Consider the following 19437-nt stretch of genomic DNA (forward strand, 5'->3'; position numbering starts at 1 on the left):
GAACAAATGGGTTAGGTATTGGTATTTCCCGCATATTCTCACAATCCTCACGTCGATTTTCTGTACCTTTTCTCCCAATAGCGATTGTCATATCTCTCCCACTTCCGGATGCGATCGTTCGGCCACTGCGTTTATCTGCGTTGCCCAGCTGAATCGATGGGGAAGTCACTAGACACTTCCCTCTCAAAAGTAAAGTCTTCCAATATACGACGTCATCAAGAAGCGAGCGCATGTTCGAATCTCCAGAAATGAAGTCATCACAGAACAATGTTTTATCGTGAAATAAACAACGCTTCTTCCAGAGGAGCCAGGCAAGACTCGGCGAGCCATTCACGCAGCATCTACACTCAGCAGCCATTGTGGGCAATCAAACCCATTAAAGTCGCCGCCAAGAAAATACGGGGAGATAATGTTCCAGATCACCACTAGAGTTGCTACAAAGCTGCTTTCCCAAAGTGACGTAAGTTTACGTCTTCGTGACCTCAGACCTGGGATCCGTTCCGCAAAGCGATCGTAGCGCAAAGGTGATCGTGACTCCAATACTTAATATACACTTACGACAGTCGTAGCGCTAAAGCGATCGTGACTCCAATACTTAATATACACTTACGACAGTCGTAGCGCTAAGGTGATAGTGACTCCAATACTTAATATACACTTACGACAGTCGTAGCGCTAAGGTGATAGTGACTCCAATACTTAATATACACTTACGACAGTCGTAGCGCTGAGGTGATAGTGACTCCAATACTTGATATACACTTACGACAGTCGTAGCGCTAAAGTGATAGTGACTCCAATACTTAATATACACTTACGACAGTCGTAGCGCTAAGGTGATAGTGACTCCAATACTTAATATACCCTTACGACAGTCGTAGCGCTAAGGTGATAGTGACTCCAATACTTAACATACACTTACGACAGTCGTAGCGCTAAGGTGATAGTGACTCCAATACTTAATATACACTTACGACAGTCGTAGCGCTAAGGTGATCGTGACTCCAATACTTAATATACACTTACGACAGTCGTAGCGCTAAGGTGATAGTGACTCCAATACTTAATATACACTTACGACAGTCGTAGCGCTAAGGTGATCGTGACTCCAATACTTAATATACACTAACGACAGTCGTAGCGTCATGGTGATCGTGACTCCAATACTTAATATACACTTACGACAGTCGTAGCGCTAAGGTGACAGTGACTCCAATACTTAATATACACTTACGACAGTCGTAGCGCTAAGGTGATCGTGACTCCAATACTTAATATACACTTACGACAGTCGTAGCGCTAAGGTTGATCGTGACTCCAATACTTAATATACACTTACGACAGTCGTAGCGCTAAGGTGATAGTGACTCCAATACTTAATATACACTTACGACAGTCGTAGCGCTAAGGTGATAGTGACTCCAATACTTGATATACACTTACGACAGTCGTAGCGCTTAAGTGATAGTGACTCCAATACTTAATATACACTTACGACAGTCGTAGCGCTAAGGTGATCGTGACTCCAATACTTAATATACACTTACGACAGTCGTAGCGCTAAGGTGATCGTGACTCCAATACTTAATATACACTAACGACAGTCGTAGCGTTATGGTGATAGTGACTCCAATACTTAATATACACTTACGACAGTCGTAGCGCTAAGGTGACAGTGACTCCAATACTTAATATACACTTACGACAGTCGTAGCGCTAAGGTGATCGTGACTCCAATACTTAATATACACTTACGACAGTCGTAGCGCTAAGGTTGATCGTGACTCCAATACTTAATATACACTTACGACAGTCGTAGCGCTAAGGTGATAGTGACTCCAATACTTGATATACACTTACGACAGTCGTAGCGCTTAAGTGATAGTGACTCCAATACTTAATATACACTTACGACAGTCGTAGCGCTAAGGTGATCGTGACTCCAATACTTAATATACACTTACGACAGTCGTAGCGCTAAGGTGATCGTGACTCTAATACTTAATATACACTTACGACAGTCGTAGCGCCAAGGTGATAGTGACTCCAATACTTAATATACACTTACGACAGTCGTAGCGCTAAGGTGATAGTGAATCCAATACTTAATATACACTTACGACAGTCGTAGCGCTAAGGTGATCGTGACTCCAATACTTAATATACACTTACGACAGTCGTAGCGCTAAGGTGATAGTGACTCTAATACTTAATATCAGAGACCATATAATAGAGGGACGGCCCTCCCCAACAGTTTATCATAAACCATCAGCGCTACGGTCTGGCATGTAACTGATACATCCCGACACCCTGCTGTTAACCTCTCTGTACCGCTGCAGATGCGCAGTAGATGCGCAGACATTCACGACTGACCATTCTGGTAACCACGTAAACAATATCATATAATATCCGGGGTAAGAGTTAATTCCCTTAGCCGAGATTTCTCCGAGTACGACCAGCGACAATCCAATAAAAGGACGTCTCTTAGCGGATTACAAAGATTTTTTTATGATATCTCTTTTTAGCACATGTCAGTTGGCTGCAAATTATTTGCTGAACATATGTGTCTTCCGGAACATTTATTTCAATTTACATTCGCCACAGCCATGGACGACTTCATTAACTTGGACGATTTCGTCTTGGACCTAGATATGCCACTTAAAGAATTCCCTCTCTTCGACCAGGGATTGGTTTCGGATGACTCTTGGTCTAAATAGAATGACAGTGATGTTACTGCTACCAAGCCGTTGGTAATACCTCCCAAAAAGTTTCACTCAAAGAAAAAGATAGGAAATGAAAATATGACGTCTGTCCACAAGCGTAAGTTTTCGAGGGCGTGTGAAGAAAAAGCCGCTCCGATATCAAAAGTATTTTATAATGTATTCTATTTGTTTTAAAAATCAGTTAATATATCTCATTTTATGCTGCAATTGTTAACTATTATAAATAAACAAATATACCAAATGTACTACGAACGCCACAGAAAACTACGATCCGGTAAATTGCACAGGAACTCAGGAAGTGTAAATAAAACTCATCCAGAAGCAGGGAAGACACTTGTAACATATCACCATATTCCCGATGTTCACAAAATATATCTCCAGATTAACTTCATATCTTATAATAAGTCCAGACTAGATTTACTTGCAAAAATGCATGGTCACCGACTGGTGTAAATGCTTTACTATTCGCCAGAAAGAAAATGACGCCATATTTAATGTTTTTATTTCATGTAAATTCGCTACTATTTTATTATGCTAATAGTTCCAATGAATTAGAATACACATTAAACTACGAGCGTTGTTAAATGAATTTTCGATATGTCCGACAATTGGCTTCGAAAGAATCAAATGTTATTGGTTAATGCCAGTTTGGGGCTAGCAGTGATAATGGGGTTTGCCGGAGCGAGGTAAGTTTTTTTTCAAAGGGAGGCTACTGTTAAATTCCAAAGCAAAGAGGACGATTGTAATTTTACAATCGTTATTCGATATTACCCGATTAGTTTGATATTTCAGCATACAAATAATTAGGTATTTCAGGTAACAATATAGCTTCAACGAGCATGGTACCAGATATATACTAGTTTATCGTAAACTGTAGTAACGTTTGTTGTTTTCAAAAATCTTTCATCATAGTTTTCTATTTATATCTGATCAATGAAAAACAAACTTTAAACTCTAACCTGGAACGAAGCATGCAACTATTACTATTAAAACAAAACAAAACATCACAAACTCTGACATATATAAATGTATTTTTCACAGAAAAGGACAATAGACCATCTATATATTTTACTGAATGACACCTTCGACCTTGTTGTCTGGAACTTCTCTCCCGACGACTGCCGATATAATCCTTCTTCTTTCTTGGCATTTACAAAGCAAATGATAATTTTATTATACAAATATTTCATGTAACGGATTTTTGTTTTTGTATGATGTTTTCATTGTTGTGTAAATACACAAAGTAAGTAGTACCTTCATCATATTTACATTATTATGATTGGGTTTAGGCCAATATCATTTTGCTCATAATCAATATTTACACGGCATAAAATAAATAATTGATTAAATGTAGTCATGATTTATACAGACAAAATCTACAGAAGATAACAAATATGTTGTATTGTAGTATGTAGTATATGCGCATGTGTGATAGAAGCCTAACTGAAACAAAGTTAAACTTACGAAGAAATGGCGAAAGCAATGGTAAAAAAATACGCGTTTTACAACGCGTCAGGACCGATAATAGGAACACATTCGTCTGAAAGCATGCGAAAATTAAGAGTTGTGGTGTAATTATTTTGGGAAAATTCAGATTTAGTCCCATTTCTGGAGTCAAAATCTGAAATTTCGCATCCGCCCTAAGTTTGTTAATGGCACTAAGCCAATTTTTAACATATCTCCTTTTTTATACATCTAGGTAACCAAGGACTTTCATTGCGAATTAGAGGCCGTTATTGAAAATCAAAATCTGCACTTTTGCCGATTTTACATGTGCGCCATTTTGTTCTCTCGGACAAAGACAAAGCGTGATCACAGTCATCAAATACAGTGACAACGACATGCTTTAGGGCACCAACAAATCTCAGTTGTAATGTTAACAATGTTAAGAAATACATAAGTGTAATTATGTATTGTGAAATATATCTTTTGCATGGGAAAAAAAGGCAACAACGATGACTGCAGTGAACGCGTTTCTGCTCGCTTCCGGACAGGCTGCACAGTACAAGCCGTATAGAGCGGCAGCCCAGAGCACTTTGGTCAAACGAACAAGGTACCAATATCCGAACACAGGAACATTTACTGTGTAACCCAACATATTCATATATAGATGTTTGCCGGGGAGCCCCTGCTGCGTGTGGCCCCTGGCCCCCCAAAAGAAGGGGCCATTCAAGGGCTGGATCAAACATTGGAGGTACCACGTGAAAGTAAGTGTAAATGAACTGTTACATATCACAGAGTACAGAATGGGCCACGCCAGACAAATCTTCCTCTGCAAAAGGCCTGCCAGACACCCCCAAAGAGGGTCCCAAAATTTGGGCTGGGTTAACCATTGGAGGTACCACATGAAATCAACATAAAATGAACTATTTCACTCTACTAAGAATAAAAAACCCATTGCCAGACAAATCGTCTGCTGCATAAGGCCCGCCAGACACCCCCAAATGTTGACCCTTAATGCACTCAGTGGACACTCTGGTAAAATTTGACCAGAGTATACATTCAAAGTACCAGATGAAAGTAAGTTTAGATCAACAGGTACATGTTACTGAGTACAACACGGCCCATACCTGACAAATTGTCCTCTGCATAAGGTCCGCCAGACCCCCCAGAGAGAGTCCCAAAATTTGGGCTGGGTTAAACATTGGAGGTACCACATGAAACCAACATAAAATGAACAATTGCACTCTACTTATTGCACAATACCCATTGCCAGACAAATCATCTTCTGCATAAGGCCCGCCAGACACCCACAAAAAGTTTACCCTTCAGGTATACACGGGTAAAATTGGTCTGGAATATATATCGATTGTACCATATTAAGGTACATTTGAATGAACAGGTTCATATCACAGCGTACAGAATGGGCCACACCAGATAAATCTTCCTCTGCATAAGGCTTAAACATTGGAGGTATCACATGGAACTAACATAAAATGAACTATTACACTCGACTTATTACAAAATACCCATTGCCTGACAAATCCTCTTCTGCATAAGGCCCGCTAGACACACCCTCACCCAACCCCACACAGTTGACCCTTTGTAATCCCAGTGTGCATAATGAAACATTGGACATCAGCTCTGAGAGTCAACAGATGGTCAAATTTATGTTTTGTTCTTAAAGATGGGAGGATTTTATTGAGATTAAAATCACGTATTTATAAAATCAGGTCTCTGAATACTAGTATTGATATCATAGATTAGGCCTATCGTTGAAATGTAATATAAAAAAGGCATGAATCTGATTCTTGTGAATATATATCTGATCAGCTATGAAGTCCTCAAAGCCTGCTATAGCCTGATAGCTTGGCTATGGATTCCTACAAACCCAAACATGCTTAGGTAGTCCTCAAAGCCTGCTATAAGAATGGTAAATGACAGTCCCTAATACCATTTGGAAATCTTTTGGTCATAATTGTGTTTAAAAACCTATGATCTCCGTTTATTTAGCAAGTTTTATCATCTAAAAAGCTGAATTCCGGCCAAATATTTCCATATTTATGGTCGGTCCCGAAAAGTTTATCGTATCGAGAAACCTAACAAAATCGTGGCACAGACCTGTGTGAAAATATCAAGTTTGTCAGGTCACGGAAAGAGATGAACAGGGTTTGGTGACACGAAAAGATGAATGGTCTATTCTTGATGTATTTTCGTTCTGATCTTCACAACTTTTCTCGGAGTGTCACGGTTGGATACAAAAATATTTTTCTGTTCAAAAGAGAAGGGCCGTTACTGATATTCACCTCGTCAAAACTATCGCACCACCAAATGTGAAATGTAATTACCCATCATGTTTTATGATTTTGTTCTTGTTGTTAAATGTAAATGTATGTTCATAATGTGACATGGTTTTGATTTCAATACTCAAATATCTGTTATGAAACCTCCACTATATAACTAAATGTTCACAAGGCCTTACGTCTCAGATTTGCCATCTATCTGTTTGAATAAACGTCTTACACTAGACAGAGAGTCATGATATTGGCGCGTGAGCTGTGCCACGGTTAAATGTGTTTAGTTTAGACTTCTATCCCAGGATGACCTAGTGTACATATGTGTGTATATATATATATATATATATATATATATATATATATATATATATATATATATATCTGTTTTTGAATACCCTCAATAAAGAAGGGAAAGCCATACACAATAAATTTAACTTCTTTTTTTCTGAGGTGTGTGACGAGCACGTCACTTCTCTCGAGAAATCGACATCAAGCTTCCCGGGAAAACTTTTCTTACCTCCCGGTAAAATTCCAAGAAAGGTTGCATTAACCTGATCCATTCAGGGTGTTTTCCACAACACAAAATTCTAAACAAGCAATTGTTGATCTGTCACGATTGACTGAATTTTGTATAAATTCCCATATAATTGTTACCATAGAGCTGTGTTTTCAAGCAAATGTGAATTCTTTTGTTGAAAGAAAAGCCGTTTCCAAACCACACCTAGGCTTTTCTTTTCTGCCAACCTCTGAATGCAAATATGAAATCTTAATAATAGTGCTACTGACGTAATAATCACAATATAACTTGAAGCATTTATCAAATCATAAAACACTTTGAACTGAATAAACATGATCATACATGAAGGTCGTGAGAACCTGTTTCTTGGGCCCCCCTGGTTTGTATTGCAGTTGTTATAATCTGAAGGCGCGACCCCCCAGTGTGGTACCTCCAATGTTTAACCCAGCCCAAATTTTTGGACCCTCTCTGGGGGGTCTGGCGGACCTTATGCAGAGGACAATTTGTCAGGTATGGGCCGTGTTGTACTCAGTAACATGTACCTGTTGATCTAAACTTACTTTCATCTGGTACTTTGAATGTATACTCTGGTCAAATTTTACCAGAGTGTCCACTGAGTGCATTAAGGGTCAACATTTGGGGGTGTCTGGCGGGCCTTATGCAGCAGACGATTTGTCTGGCAATGGGGTTTTTATTCTTAGTAGAGTGAAATAGTTCATTTTATGTTGATTTCATGTGGTACCTCCAATGTTTAACCCAGCCCAAATTTTGGGACCCTCTTTGGGGGTGTCTGGCAGGCCTTTTGCAGAGGAAGATTTGTCTGGCGTGGCCCATTCTGTACTCTGTGAGATGTACCAGTTCATTTACACTTACTTTCATGTGGTACCTCCAATGTTTGATCCAGCCCTTGAATGGCCCCTTCTTTTGGGGGGCCAGGGGCCATACGCAGCAGGGGCTCCCCGGCAGACATCTATATATGAATATGTTGGGTTTCACAGTAAATGTTCCTGTGTTCGGATATTGGTACCTTGTTCGTTTGACCAAAGTGCTCTGGGCTGCCGGTCTAGTAGCACTGATGGTTTCGCGCATAGGCTAGAGGGCCGTCCCTCTATTATATCGTCTCTGTTAATATACACTTACGACAGTCGTAGCGCTAAGGTGATAGTGACTCCAATACTTAATATACACTTACGACAGTCGTAGCGCTAAGGTGATAGTGACTCTAATACTTAATATACACTTACGACAGTCGTAGCGCTAAGGTGATAGTGACTCCAATACTTAATATACACTTACGACAGTCGTAGCGCTAAGGTGATAGTGACTCCAATACTTAATATACACTTACGACAGTCGTAGCGCTAAGGTGATAGTGTCTCCAATACTTAATATACACTTACGACAGTCGTAGCGCTAAGGTGATCGTGACTCCAATACTTAATATACACTTACGACAGTCGTAGCGCTAAGGTGATCGTGACTCCAATACTTAATATACACTTACGACAGTCGTAGCGCTAAGGTGATCGTGACTCCAATACTTAATATACACTTACGACAGTCGTAGCGCTAAGATCCCTTTTCTAAATTGGGCCCAGGCGGTTTATTCAAGATGGGCATTTAATTATTTTAGAAAACTGTTTGTATCATGGTGTTTTTCGATTTGAGGGTATAACCTACTATCACACCTAAGCCTGCTGGTATTCCATGCTGACAATACATCCATCGGTTTGTTGTATCACATCTATACTTGTACTTGTTTTCATCAAATGTTGTTTGTTTATTCTTTAACGCCGCACTCAGCATAATTCCAGCTATATGACGGCGGTCTGTAAATAATCGAGTCAAGACAATCCAGTGACTGATGTCATGAGCATCGATCCACGCAATTGGGATACGATGACATGCGTCAACCAAGTCAGCGAGCCTGACCACCCGACCCCGTTAGTCGCCTTTTACAAGCAGTCACCTCTTTCAGCAAGCATGGAATGCTGAATACCTATTCTAACCCAGATCTTCATCAAATATTTCACAGACGTTGCTTAACATAGGAGGAGTAGAGACAGGCTGGTCACCTTGGTGTATCATCACTCACGGACAGAAATAAACATGATTGATCCTTCAGTTTTATCAGAGTTCAATGTTGGCGAACATGTCTTATCTAATTAATGATTGAAAACAATTTAAAACAACAGAACTAACTACAGTAATCTAGGGTTATAACGAACTCAAAGGAACCGCTAATTTAAGTTCGTAATAACCGTAGTTCGTTATGAGCATATATACAACATTCACTCTTCAAAAAATGAAACACACAGGTAGTATGTAGTTCACTGAACCTGACTACACAAAAAATAAATAAAATAAAAAATAAATTGGATATATGTTATTGGGAAATGTTGGTAGTCTGATATTCGATAAACGGTGCGTCAAAATGTGCGTGCAGGTTATGGCATTCGTAACTCGTGGTAGTGGCTATAAAAAGGCAAGCATAAGCCAATTATTTTGTCATTCAATTGTCAACATTTTTCAAGTTCGAAAATGCCGAGTCCAAGCGCTGCCGATCGGAATATGGCCATAGGACGTATCCAAAGAGGGGAATCGCAGTCTTCTGTTGCACGCCACATCAACGTTCACCACAGCACCATTTGCCGACTTTGTGACCGATACACACAGTTCAATTCCATGCACTGCAGACCGTCTGAGAACCGGCCGACCAAGAGTTTCTACCCCTGCACGGGATCGCTACATTCGACTGTTCCACCTACGTCATCGCAATGCCACAGCTACGGAGACTGCAGGAACCATCTTCGCGAGGCTGGAATCCGACCCAGAAGACCAGCTATCGTCCCTGTTTAGCAATAGATCCATCGACAGCGACGCTTGCGTTAGTGCAATACCTCACAGCCTTGGAATTTGAGAAACTGGAGACGAGTGTAGTTTAGCGATGAATCACGATTTCTTCTTCACGGGCGAGATGGAAGACAACGTATTTATCGTCGTCGAAATGAGAGTTATGCCCCACAACTTCGGTGTCGGTAGTGTCATGGTGTAGGGGGCCATATCCGACACCAGGAGATCTGAATTGGTTGTGGTTCAGGGAAATTTGACACCAAATCACTACATGAATCAAATTCTTCAACCTCACCTTCTTCCAATCATTGACCGCCAGAGGGAGCTGTTTCAGCAGGACAACGCTCCATCGCACACAGCTCGCGTTACGATAGACTACCTTCATAATGCCCACATCGACGCCTTGTCCTGGACGTCGAGATCTCCAGATCTTCACCCAATCGACAACCTCTGGGAGGAACTCGATCGACGTGTACGTCAACGTCAGAACACGCCCCAGACACTCCCACAACTGGCCAACGCGTTTCAAGCAGAATGGCGCAGAATTCCGCAGGACAGAATTCCTACACTTATCCAGTCAGTGCCGAGGAGATACAGAGCCGTGATTGCTGCCCGGGGCGGTCACACGAAATACTGCGTTCAGCGCTACATTGTGGCTTTATGTGACAGTTTCAATGCCAATAACAACAACATGTGACTATCGAGCTCCAAAATTTCATATCTGTATCTATGATATTGAATTAAATATATAGAATTTATTAGGTACATAATTTTACTAAAAATCTGAGTGTGATTTTCTGTTTTGAAGAGTGTATACACAATAAATGGCCAGGACTAAAACATAAGTTCGTTATACCGGTCAGTTTGTTATAAGCGTGTTCGTTATAAACGTAGTTTACTGTAATGTGAGGTGCTGATCTTCATAGGAAGGGCATCCCTCTAGACCTATGGGCTAAAATATATATCCTTCCACCTTAAACTGTGCTTGTCGTAAGAGGCAACTAACGGCTGGCCAGGCTCGCTGACTTGGTTGATGCATGTCATCGATCTCATTTGCATGGATCAATGCTCATGATGTCAATCACAGGATTGTCTGGTCCAGACTCGATTATTTACAGACCGCTGTCATATAGCTGGAATATTCCTGAGTGCGACGTTAAACAACAAAGAACAGCATGTCAAAGCTATGTCGCAGTGCACGGAGAGCTTGAACCAGTCTAAACAAGAAGGGTTGTTATGCATCTCGTGACACATTACCTATGCTTTAGTTTCAGAACGAGGTGTCAGGTAGAGGATTATGTTACGGACGTTATGGGAACCCTTTGTGCTCACAGCACAGCGATCCACGCCATCGAGGTACGGTGACATGCAATCGGCAGTCATCGAGCGAAACAGGAAGCAATATCTGTTTCCGATATGGATCTAATTAAGACCAACATAATTCCTGAACTCGTCACTGCCGTGTTCCGAATGCACTAAAACCATTTGTAAACTTACCTTTTATACCTTTATCACGTGTTGGTTTTGTTTGTTTGTTTGTTTGTTTTTAATATTAATTGAACTATTTTAATTCATTGATTAAACTAAAACATATGGAAAATCACATCGTGCTTTCTTGACCTTTTCCAGAGTCAGCGAGTTAGTATGACATTACGCTGATTTTGGAACCTTTGGCTTGCAATAATGTATTTATGGTCTGCGCTAAAAAAACAACTGTATTTCCGCTTTCCGAAAAGTCTATCACTGTGCCTCGTTCTCTTAAGAACTCTTAAGCTTGGCTACTTTTTAAAGGGTACTATTCCAAGTCTGGAAAAACTCATTGACAGCTGCCTTCTTAAATGCTATAAAATGGAAGTTTCCTCTCAGTTTAGGAGCTCCACAGAAACAGAAATCCAAGACAAACTTAGGTTATATAAGACCTTCGTTAACAAAATCTTTATTATAATGTAATTGCGACGTTGCGGTATAGATCCTTAGTAGGACAACGGTATAAATATCTATACCGAAACGTCGCTGTTAGAAGTTGTTTTCCATATGTTTGTCTACTTTGCAGTATTTGAAATAAAATAAATTAACAGGCTGACATCAGGATCCAAGTACTTTAGACGCTGCAGACCCTCTAAACTCTTCAGGCCGTCATTCATAAAAAAAACTGCGACAAATAAATCGACACGTAAACTTACTGTAGACCATAAGGTCCTATACAAATTTGAAACCACGGGTCCGATACGAGATCTGCCTGCCCCGGGCCTACGGGCAGGCGCTTATTTCGAACACTGCAACTGTATCATCCATCAACTTCAAGGAAAGGCATATCAAACAGTTGACGTCATTTGAATAGTACTTCAATCAGTTTGATGTGGGAAGAAACTCCCAAGGTCATACAGATAATGCGAGCCATGCAGACGTTTAGAACCCACTGACCGTCGTCAAAGGTTTCTCTGACAACAGGATTCCACCAATAGGGGGGTCTTTCCCTAATCCATGTCCTCTTTTCCTGGGCTAGTCCAAGAACAAAAGCTGTATGGAATATCCCATTGCCTCTTTGGAAAAAAGTTTGTTCTTTATGAGTGCTGTTGACTGACTGATCTTCTTAGCGGGTGAGGGGCGGTCGGGTAGCCTAGTGGTTAAAGCGTTCGCTCGTCACGCCGTAGACCCGGGTTCGATTCCCGACATGGGCACAATGTGTGAAGCCCATTTCTGGTGTCCCCCGCCGTGATATTGCTGGAATATTGCTAAAAGCGGCGTAAAACCATACTCACTCACTCACTCACTCTCAGCGAGTGAGTGAGAATGGTTTTACGCCGCTTAAGTGCAGTATCCCAGCAATATCATGGCGGGGGACACCTCGAATGGGCTTCACCAATTGTACCCATGTGGCGAATCGAACCCAGGTCTTCCGTATTAACGCTTTAACCACAAGGCTACCCCACCGTCCGGACAGATTTTAAGAGATATCCGGAATGCCAATGTCAGGTGGCCTAAATCACGTGTGAAAATAAAGTATAAATACTTTATCTCACGAAAAACTTACTCTAGTGAGTGAGTTGGGTTTAACGCCGCTTTAAACAGTATTCCAGTTATATCGCGGTGTGTCAGCTTAATGTGGAAGGAAAGCCCGAAGTGATGCAGGTCTCAGACGTTTACCACTTCGGTGAAACCCACGAGCACGGGTATGGTGCTGACAAACATAGAAACATAATCGGGGCGAACCGGGATTCGAACCCACAATCATAGGTTTCTGGCATGCCCAAGGGACACAACTCTGCACAGCGAATTGCGGCGCCTTAGACGACTGGGCCATCCGTGCCCCCGAAACTTACTCTATTCGCAAACATACAAAAGAGTGAAAATCTGCATGTCAATGGGGCATGAGACGTTTGCAACTTTGGTGAAACCAACGAACGCTGATAAACCTTGAAACATATTCTGGGTGAATATGGGAATCGAACTAATGATCATAAATGGCTCGCACATCTAAGGGACGCAACCCTGCACATCGGCGCCGCTGCACTGGTATATACAAGACCTTACAAGTGCACAGTTTTCACCACATTTTAATACCACTTTTAAATAAACAACATATAACTGATAGGACTAGTGTTAGCACATGATTGTATAATATATATCATTATAATATATGCACTGAAAAAAACATTTCAGCAAAACAAAAAGTAGACATTCGCAGTTTTCGACACAAACAGGAATCTTTATATACGTCAGGCTGACTATCAAAGTATACGTATCACATTTTCACGAACTTCACATTTTGAAACAAGCGAGTGAAAGATTTGATGCCATAACCACCGACAGTACAACTACATCGCGATACCCAGCACCATATGGGGTAAATCACAGATCAATGTCAGTGAGGATAGTGAGTGAGTGAGTGAGTGAGTGAGTGGGGTTTAACGCCGCTTTTAACAGTGTTCCAGTTATATCGCGGCGTGTCAACTTACTGTGGGAGGAAAGCCCCATGTGATGCAGATCTCAGACGTTTACCACTTGGGTGAAACCCACGAGCACGGGCATGGTGCTGACAAACCTAGAAACATAATCGGGGCGAACCGGCATTCGAACCCACAATCATAGGTTACTGGTGTGCCAAAGGGACGCAACTCTGCACAGCGCACTTCGAACCCATTCGAAACCGGACAAAAGTGTGATCGATAGCATGATCGTCTCGGTGAAGCACATTCAGCCAAGTGACACATGGCACCCACTGGAAATAAATCCCAGCTACTATAAGAATATCAAATGGTACGTCCCTATGTTTAGAGTAAAGACATCAATGACCCCCACATGCTGTCAGCCCATCCAGACAGAGCATCCAAACGCTTTCACACACAAAATTCAGGCGAAATTCAAATGTACTGAGTATTTCCATACTGCTGTTGTAGACAAGAAATTGTACAGTGTATTTGTACTACCATTAAACATCAATAACATCCCCTTGTTCAAGTCTTGAAGCAACAATTCTAATAAAGAGCGCAGACTGCTCGGTAATAATCTACACATCATTCCTAATATTTGCTCAATATTGGCTCAGAACTCAGTCTACTGCAGTTGATCAAATGATACACAAAAAGACAATTGTCTTATTGATCTAACCATAGTAAGTTTCCTTTGAATAAAATGAAAGTCGCATTTAGGGGCACCTCTTCAGGTTTTTTCTGGTATCTACGGTAATCCTCTATACCACTGCGACATATCTGGCAGTAACCCAACGCTAAGTGTTGTATATATAGCATTTCAGTACTTCCTTGAATACATTCTGTATGTGGATTTTAATCCTTAATGATTATACATTGAACCATCAACTAAACAATGACACACATCCAACGTGAATACATAACATTAATACAAACACATACAGGATATCAATTGCGGATTCATGCTTGCAAATGAAATCTTCAGACAGGATAATATATTACATGTATATTGTAGATTCACAGTTAGCACATTACTGTAATGCATGGGCATTTAACCGAAGATAACATTAATATTAGAGGATGAAATCACATTACATTTATACACCAGAGATTCACAATTAACACACAACTGTGATGTATGGCATTTAACGGAAGATAACATTAATATTAGAGGAGGATTTCCTTGTTAAATTCCTGCAGGTTTCTCTTTCCATAGCCTCGCATACCAATGGCGGCCTTGCGGCTCTAAGTGAACACAGTTTTATGTGATGAGCTCATTGTCTTCAACGTCGCATTTCGCCCGTGACACACAGAGACAACACGCCTTGGGCTGGTACGGTTGAGTTATGAAGAGATTTAATAGAGAGAAGGTTATAGGCAACAAAGCAAGACCAGACCGAAAGAGCGGTTTCAAAGGAAAACATTATTGCTTTATCGCGTCAAAAGTCACTGTCCTTAAAGGGTAAATTAGTTCAATAGCAACGTTTGGTCATGGACAATAATCAAGTCAAAGTGTCACACATCCAGGCCTTTTGGAAGATAATTTATAGATGAATGTACACAGTTGAATGTCATTGGCAATAATAAACCGCAGCATGCTTGACAACATAATTATATAGATGAGTAAATATTAGTATATTTTCCGAAAGGTCTCGTATCAGATTAATATGTTTCTGTCAGTATAATTACACATCATGGACAGAGCAATTCATTACTGTCATTCGAGTTCACATATTTCTCGATCACACGACTGGGAAAAAACAAATTCTCCCGGAATTTTTAAACATCATGTTTACATTACATGAGGCTCGGGGCAGCGACGACCGGCCCAACTTGATCCGTCAACTTCGTGGCAAAATTCCGCACCCCGCCCAAGCAGGATACCTCGGACTTGACATCAGTAAATCCACAGATCAAAACATCTTTGCTCCGCTGTGCCACGAAGATTCCATCCGAGTTTCTCCCGATCACAGTATCTTTATCCACGGCGAAACAGCTGTACTGAATTGCCTCTATAAACAGGCTGAATATATTTGTCGTGAGAAACACCATGGACCTGAGAATGCCGACCGCTTCAGCCCCAGTGATGTTTATCCCGCTCGTTCCTGCCAACTTTTCGCCATTTAGATCGAAAATGGCGGCCTTCTTGAGTTTTCCCTCAGAAATTAAGCTATCGACGATCTCGTTCCACGTCATGAGTTCAAACATAATTCGCTTGGAAAACAAAAACTGATAAAAGTGTATCCGTCAACGTTGTATTGACAGCCGACAGCCGAGAAATGCGAAGCTTGAGAACGGAGCAGGGGTGATCACACTGACTTGTTTTGGTGAAACTTTTGCTGAAGTGACAAAACCTCCTTCCGTCACTGAATTCATGTGGCGATCATGGCCAAACGAACTCGCAATGCGATTATTAAACTTGATCTCCACGTGCGAGCGTTGGCTAATCCTGCTTGCTTGTGTTGAAGCTTTTCCCGTGCTGGGCCAGTCCGAGCGCCTATTCTGAATACGTGCTGCCCTTCGGCAAACATCGACTATTTCCGTGATAACTAAATTTGTATCGTCTGCTCGCTCAAAATGAACGCATTGACACAGATGGGCTCCACTGGCTGTCAAATGAACACCGGTGACAAAACATGTGACCATGTGTATATAACCTCACTTCAGTTACACACCTCGTCCATTTCATCCATAAATATCACGTTTTGGACTTTTTCAACGAGTTATAAGCTATAATGCATATAAAACAACAAAGTGCCATATTAATCCCATACTTCAATGCCCCAGGTATTCCAGCAAATTTAACAACACTGCGCACATCGGTAGCTCTCAATCATTCATTGCCGATATCATATTGACCTTACTGTGCTTTCCTCAATCTGTAAATTCTTATTCGAGTGCATATCTATTGCTTGTTTTGTTTGTTTGTTGTTTAACGTCGCACTCAGCAATATTCCAACTATTTGGCGGCGGTCTGTAAATAATCGGGTCTGGACCAGACAATACAGTGATCGACATCATTAGCATCGATCCGAGCAATTGGGATACGATGACATCATGCATCAACCAAGTCAGCGAGCGCCACCATCCGATCCCCTAAGTCGCCTCTTACAAGCATAGTCGCCTTTTACGGCAAGCATGGATTGCTGAGGACCTATACTACCCCGGATGTTCACGGGTGGCATATCTAATGATATATATAGAAACGCTTACAGTCGGTAGACATTAAACATTTATGGACAACAACTTTATCGTCTGTTTCCAGGTTTTGTGAACTACTTCTGCCCCTTCATCGTTTGAATTCCTAAAAAGATTATTGATTTCTAAATGCCCATCATAGATTTTATTTATTCAACATAAAATCGTGTTTATCACACAGTACATTTAACACCTCCTCATGTTTCCTCATGTTTACATGTTGTTCCTCAGCTCACATTTAACTGGTTCCATTAAAACTGCAGACTTGGTATTTCTCATTTATCGAAAGAACCACTACTTATGTGCACGCAATCAGTTCATATGAGTACATTTAAACGATGGGACTGTGTACGTCCCAGACATATTATAAGTTCATTCTGTGCAGTAATGTTAAACGCGTTGCCATTTTTGACCTATGTCAGGGTATTTCAATTTTTTTTAAAAAGACCTAAAGAGGTTACATTTCTTACTAAGAGGCTCACGATCTAATTTGTGGGAGGTCACTGTCCACCAGGTTTATAAGGAACTAATTTATTTTTTTTAAATCTGGGACACGCCACCCCAAGAATATCAAATGACCAGTCCCTAACACACATGTTGTTCTCAGCAGAAATCTAGCGAGGTGTACAATATGTTTGACATGTCGGAGTGACAAATTGTCAGCGTCCCGTCAAGCTGCATGGCAATGCCCAGCTACACAAACTGATCTTAGTGGAACGACGTGGATATATTGTGAGTTGGCCATGGGAATGTCTTATCGCTGCGATCTCTGTATATACTTATGGCTCGCAGTTCTTTATAGCTCTATAATTACGACCACAGGACTAGGGCCGCTGAAGCATAGATGGTAGATGAGATGGCCAAGGTATGTTTTGTGGGATTAGATATTAGAACTTGAACGCTTACTGGGTATTCCCAATTGTTTTTACATTTGATAGGCAGATGTAATATGAAATAAATACATTGCAAGTGATTCCGAGGCATTTGATTGGATAACATAGCAAGTCTTTTGCGCTTATGTTTTCATAAAATGCAAAATAATTAGGCCATGCCCATTAACGGACTACTGCTTCCTGATTGGCTGATAGTAGACTAGGCGGGTCTTATGTTACATCATTGCGCTGAAAGATGTCACTGATTTCATATTGTTAAGAACCTGGACAAGAAAAAATACTTAGATAATTGTTATCATTGTCAAAATAGCTATCTAAAATACCATAAAGGGGCGTAGCTGAGACCTCTGTGGCTTGGGGTCTTTTTTCTCGAATTAATAACAGTTGGACTTGACCGAAATGTTACCTTCTTTCATTTTGTCGCCATGTGGGACATCTGACTTCGTAATTCCGTTACGAAACGTTGTGAAAAGTTAGGAAGACCCAAAACAAACTTGACGTTTCATAAACTAAAGTAGCTTCCTTTTCACAAAGGGCTATTACTCTAGTAGACGGGCGGATGGAATGAAAGGCGATCACTGACAAAGTTAAAAACATCTCGGTAGGCATCCCAAAACATACTCTCGTGATAACCTCTATTTATACCCCCTTAAGCGCAAAACATATTGAAGTACATGAATTGTAAGTTATTGTTATGCTATGATGTTTGGTGTTCTGACGTAGTTAGCCATTGTGACGTCACAACGTTAACATCATATGGTGCCATACCCTCAGTGTCAAACAGTGGTTTCCGATTTTGTATTAGGTTAAAAAAGACACACGACATTTGTAGTAACGGATCAACTACCATGGCCACTTGTTGATTTGCTGAGTGCAAGCAGCCTGGCCAGTCGTGGCGTATACGGTTTGATGTGACGTAACATTCAATAGGCAATTTCACTAATGGAACGTTAGTATTGGTAATTTTACAACCTGAGCTACCTTCAAACGTTTAGACTCATTGCAACCATGTGTACGGCATAAGGAGCGGGGCGGTCGGGTAGCCTAGTGGTTAAAGCGTTCGCTCGTCACGCCGAAGACCCGAGTTCGATTCCCGACATGGGTACAATGTGTGAAGCCCATTTCTGGTGTCCCCCGCCGTGATATTGCTGGAATATTGCTAAAAGCGGCGTAAAACCATACTCACTCACTCACTCATAAGGAGCGAATCATTTGACTGACCCCGTGTACACATGGTATTGTATCATATGTGGTGATGCCAAATGTCTTTGACGGGATCAGTGTAGCTGTGTGTCCGCCTTTCACAAACTCCAGATCCCGCATGATGAAAGCACGTATGCTGCCTGCAGCGGATCTGGAAATATCTGTTACTTGTATTGGCAAAACATCATGTTTACAAACGTAAAGAGTGTTTCTTATTGAAGTGAGTGAGTGAGTATATGCAGTCTTACACTGATCATATTGAGACTGACAATCATCGATGGGTAGAGGTTGGCGGATTTACGGTTTATTTATCCAAAGAATTAACTTGAGATTGAGAAGTTGACCCCTCAACCTGAGGTCGCACTGACCCCGACCTGAGGG

Source organism: Haliotis rufescens, unplaced genomic scaffold, assembly GCF_023055435.1.
Source record: "Haliotis rufescens isolate VD_foot unplaced genomic scaffold, xgHalRufe1.0.p SCAF_2, whole genome shotgun sequence".
Classification (NCBI taxonomy): Eukaryota; Metazoa; Mollusca; class Gastropoda; order Lepetellida; family Haliotidae; genus Haliotis; species Haliotis rufescens.